This window comes from Mytilus galloprovincialis, chromosome 9, assembly GCF_965363235.1.
Source record: "Mytilus galloprovincialis chromosome 9, xbMytGall1.hap1.1, whole genome shotgun sequence".
Classification (NCBI taxonomy): Eukaryota; Metazoa; Mollusca; class Bivalvia; order Mytilida; family Mytilidae; genus Mytilus; species Mytilus galloprovincialis.
This window is the reverse complement of record NC_134846.1, coordinates 56,140,000-56,145,684: the sequence shown is the minus strand read 5'-3', so window position 1 is coordinate 56,145,684 and position 5,685 is coordinate 56,140,000. Positions and strand designations below refer to the sequence as shown.

General features: G+C 32.9%; 1 long non-coding RNA gene across 1 annotated transcript; it reads left to right on the top strand.

Moving 5' to 3' along the window:
* The first annotated feature begins 710 nt into the window (after positions 1 to 710).
* On the top strand, positions 711 to 4,565 carry LOC143045369 (uncharacterized). Its single transcript, XR_012968937.1, has 3 exons — positions 711 to 848; positions 3,380 to 3,500; positions 4,303 to 4,565. It is a non-coding gene; the product is annotated as an uncharacterized LOC143045369 (long non-coding RNA).
* The last annotated feature ends 1,120 nt before the right edge of the window (positions 4,566 to 5,685 follow it).

The following is a 5,685-nucleotide window of genomic DNA, read 5'->3' as shown; positions in this document are numbered from 1 at the left end:
AATCATAATGCATTTTTCAAAATTACTCTTATAATTTTAGTCCTTTTAACTTTTATTTAGTGCTTGACAAGGTTTTAATAATTGGCTTAATTTAGACATTGCCTGTTGTATACGTACACGTATATATCAACGTTGAACTTGAAACTATGGATAATAGAATGAAAAAAAATGTTTTATATGTCGATCTCTTTATTGGAATCGACGTTAATGGGTATATTAGAACCAGGGTCTACAAAAAATTACAGGATTTTATTTGTTTTCACATCTGACATATTCCCATTCATTTCATTCTCGAGAAGTAGCACACATCTTGTTTTCAGACTTTGGTAACTACGTATATAACGTGGCGATATGTCAGTGCAAGTTCTGATATATATGGTGAATTAACAATAGAGATGTATTTTACAAGGTTTGATGTGTTTGACCTTTTGATTTTGCCATTTGATTTGGGACTCTTCCTCGGAGTCCAGTATTTTTGTGTTTTACTTTTAACTGAAAAAAAAACCTTATCAATCAAGTATATGAAGAAAACTATTTATATTATATCAGCTTTACTTTGTCATAGTATCCCACACGTAAATGTTCAGTTTTAGAAGAAAAAACATAATTTTGATTGTTACAAGGAATTCGTTCTCAAATGTGTCTAACATTGAACTGGTCTACTTAGTAAAGACAGAAAATCTTATCAGAGAATCTGTAACTTATCTTTAACATTGAAATATAGTGAGATTGTCACTTCAAACTTCTGGTTCAGTTAGTACTGTCGGTGTTACACTTTAGAAATCATAATGTGGAAGGAAATATTTGTACTTTTCGGGATTTCTATTGCAATCGCTTCTTCATTAAAGGTATGAAAATATTTTTCTATGTACGCGGATGTTTTTTTCCGAAAAGCGTTTAGATATATCAATTAATACGTCACGATCGTGCATGTCCAAACTAGACGATCTATTGTTGGCTGTTATTTGCTCTTTGGTCCGGTTGTTGTCTCTTTGACACATTTCCCATTTCCACATGATCATGCCCATGATGATCTCGCGTTCTTAGATCTTCAGATACAAGAAAAGACGTCTAATTTGCGGAAAAAAATTATCTAATCCCCATTTTGACATTTTGATTGCGGATTTGCATGCATAGAATGAGGCACTTGCTCTCTCGGTGCATCTGGGCTCGCTTCTTTTGGAGTTCACTAATTCCACAAGTTTTCGTGTATTTCTTTGATTAGTCATCTGTAAATAAATTGACCTTTTGAATAAAATTATTACTACACAATATACGTCGTAAAATTTAAATATTGCTTCATTGGTACTATAACATTCGATCTTTTTATTGGAATCGACGATAATAGGTAAATTAGAAACAGGGTCTACAAAAAATACAGGATTTTAATATTCTTCCCATCTGACATATTCCCATTCCAGTTTTCGTGTATTACTTTGATTAGTCATCTGTAAATACATTAATCTTTTGAATAGAATTATTTGTAATGGTCACCAATTGGACAATATACGCAGTAAAAGTTATATATTGATTCATTGGTTCTAACATTGATTTTGTTTTTGAAAATTTAAAAATACTAAATATAGATTGCTACGTGTGAACAATTATGAGCCCCCGTGATCCTACATACGGTCGAAACAGTTTACTTGTATTTTGACGTTTGATTAAGACATCTTTGAGCTGTGTCCATTTGATGTGTACTGATCGATATTTTAGTCTACTTGATTAATTCATTAGATGTAATTCGCTTTCTACAAGCCAATGGAAACTTATTTTTTCTTATATTGTGCTGTTTCACCATTGTCCCTTGTGGGTCCTGTTTATGTGAGGGTTGAGCGATCGCAAAAATGTTTAACCCCGCCACATCAATCCTTTATATGCCTGTCAACAGCCTCTAGCCCTTTATTGTTTGGTACATGAATCAGGCAGTTAGTTTTTTGTTGTTTGCATTGGTTTTTTTTTCTTTCGTTTTTTGTCATTTAGGGACCTTTAATAGGTTCGTCGAAGTAAGTACGATATGGTACAACATGGCTGTAATGGAATTTGGACAACGCTGTCTTATCTCTGAATGCAAACAAAGTGGGAGTGTTTAGTAACAACTGTTTCGTTATACACGTTATAATAATGATCTTACAGATATACTTCGTGTTACTTTTAAAAGACATTATCATTCGTGAGATTTATGAATAGTAAATTCCATCAGAATTGGAACAATAAACAGCTTTTTCTATCGGTAGATAACAACTGGTTCAGATATACAATTAAAAATATACATTGAGGAACTTTACAATATGAATGTCCCCACATGTGACGCGAGCTACAGTTGACAGTGCACAGACATTAGTGTAAGCTTGATTGCGCTTTTAGTCCCAATTTTTCTACTTCTTTTTCGATTGTTCTGTAACTAACTACATATACATTTTTACAAATGTAATCGGTCACTTTGAAACTGTTTTTAAACCGGTCAGACAATGTGTAATACAATAGGACAAAGGTTACTGGATAAGGACAGTAAAAGATTGAGAAATTAAGTAACGCGAACAAAATGTATTCTTTTTAACTTCAGTAAGATAGAAAACTTTCAACTGTTAATTTGTTGGACGTATTGTATTACCGGCAAAGGACAGATAAAAAAGACGTCAAAATTCGAGCAAGGACAACTCTGGTTAAATTTCTCATCCGAATTAACTCAACGTTGTATAGTTATACAATTAACTCATTATCTCCAGCCATAACGACACCTGTTACCTTTTGTGATGAAGAATGGTATAACATAGGAAACCACTTGCCTCGGTAATTGAGTGGCGGGTGGGTGGCTTTACAATATTGGAAATCTATGATAACAAAGTTCACTTCTTCCACAAATTAAAATAAAATTTTCTAAATAAAATACAGGTTACTTGGTCGTCTTGGACATGCATGAAATATTTGCCAACGGACTTTAAGCAACCAACAATCAGGCAATCAGCATATTAGATCTGAACCCAGACGTTAAACTTAATCAAAGTAAAAAAAGAACTTATTGTACATAAGATTGTATAATGACCCCTTTTTATTTCAATCTACTATACTATTTTGTCCTTTTAAAAGATTCAAACCTATTATTATATTTGACTGGTAGTTTCCAATACACTAATTTTTGTATTGTGATGCCAGGTTGGGAAAGATAAACCGAGAGCAAATCAATTATAGACCTTAAAATATGGTTGTTTTTCTGGTGATTGGACATTTTCTTACTTCAAACGTAAATTGATCTGTAATCAGAAGATTTGCTATAAGATTTTCAATTGAATTTTGAAATTTTCTTCATAATTCTGTTGAATTGTTAAAATATGTTGTTTAAGTGAAACTATAAAATTGATTTTGCTGGATTTTTTAGGTCCAGTGTAAGCATGCATCAGAGTGTGCCTCAGACGAGTGTTGTTACTATCATGAAGGACCTATGGTAGCAAGTAAAAAAAGACAGGCCGCCATTCTTCCTTTTGCTGGTATGGTTCAAGGTATGTATGCATCCAAAATATCTTGTATGAATATTCATTCAAATATCTCTACATGTCAAGTATGAAAATAAACCAGTAGTTTAACAACATAATGCTCCATGTAGGTATGTTTTGGCTAGCACATGAACATTACTAGTATATGAATATAAATGACTGTAAAAAAACTATAACATGCAATTGTTTTTTTTTTAAAGGAGGCAAAAGTTACAAAACGTTTAATGAAAGAAATAAACGATAAACATCATGAAATGCGATAAACAGACGAATACATACAACCGATTACAAAATGCCCTACATAAACCATAAAGACTGAACAACATGAACCCCATCAAAAACCGACGAGGTGGATCTCTGGTGCCACGGAAGCGAGGTTTGACACCTATTCTATTCAAATGTTTGATACCTTTTTCAACCTTTTTGGCGACAGTTGTACTCTTACATGAAACAATTTCTGTGCGCACATAATGCTTATCCTTTGAATTGTTTTCATCAATCGACCAATTTCAAGAATATCAATACAGGTAGTTTCCTAATGCATGTAAAGCAAGACTTTGGTTAGCTTGCTTGCTTAGTTTGTATATTGTACAATTGTAATTGGTACAATGTCCAATCAAATTTAAATACAATATATACAGATTAAAATATGCCTATATATTTATTGTTTGAAGATGTCAATGTTAATTACAAACATGACAAAGCTTGAATTAATGTTTATACAAACAGAGCAAGCAAGCCTATCCAAGTTTTCCTTTACAAGCATAAGAAAATTAGCTGTTATACTTTTTTAATATTTCTATTTCAGGTGGATGGTGTGAAAAATATAGAACCCTAGGTGAACATTGCAGCGGTATAGCTACGATGAATGGCCATTGCGGGTGTGCACCTGGTTTGAAATGTACTGCTGTCCAGGATCCGACACTCCCTCCTCTGACAATTGCCCCAATCAAGACGATCTTGAAACGTAGTATGCTTTTTGGTTGGCACAGTGAATGCAAAACAGCACCATAATGTACAGACTGAAAAAAAACAATAAACATCTGCTAAAGATTTGGCCTGAAAAACTGGCTTACGTCTTGTTATTTCAAATTCCAGGACAAGACCAAACATTAGCTGTTGTCTGTTCTATGGTCGGGTTGTTGTCTCTTTGGCACATTCCCCATTTCCATTTTCAATTTTATACCATATTTGATTTATAACAATGTAAAATATTTAACAAAATTATAAAAATAAATGGGGAATGTGTCTGTGTCCATGGAACACAGATGTTGCCCACGTTTGTATATCATATAATGTTATAAAGGGGCATAATTGAATAACGGTAAAAGTGATGTTAGCCAAAATTTGTACTTGATCCGAGTTTTGTGGTGATAAGCATTGTGTATTAATTTCATAAATCATGGTTTGGGCAACCTTAAATTCAAATCGGAAACAAAACAAATAGTATTTTTTTCCATTTGTAAATAGTAAAAGCAACAGTAGTATACCGCTGTTCGAAACTTATAAATCGATAGAAAAAAATCCGGATTACAAACTAAAACAAAGCAACGACATAACATTAGAATGTATCACACACAGAAACGAAATAAGCATTAGACAAAATCCGATGAGAATAACAAATATAACATTAAAACTAAATACATGAATTTAGACTCATCATAGATACCAGGATTACATGTTTTATTTACGCCAGACGCGCGTTTATCTACAAAAGACTCATCAGTGACGCTCGAATAAAAATAAGTTAAAAGGCCAAATAAAGTAAGAAGTTGAAGAGCATTGAGGAATAAAATTCCTAAAATTTTTGCCAAATACAGCTAAGGTAAATAGTTATCAAAAGTACCAGGATTATAATTTTATACGCCAGACGCGCGTTTCGTCTACATAAGACTCATCAGTGACGCTCAGATCAAAATAGTTAAAAAGCCAAATAAATACAAAGTTGAAGAGCATTGAGAATCCAAAATTCCAAAAAGTTGTGCCAAATACGGCTAAGGTAATCTACTCCTGGGGTAAGAAAATCCTTAGTTTTTCGAATAATTCAAAGTTCTATTCCTGAGGTAGAAAAGCCTAAGTATTACAAAAATTCAAAAGTTTTGTAAACAGTTAATTTTTAAATATGACCATATCATTAATAATTCATGTCAGCACAGAAGTAGTGCTGACTACTGGGCTGGTGATATCCTCG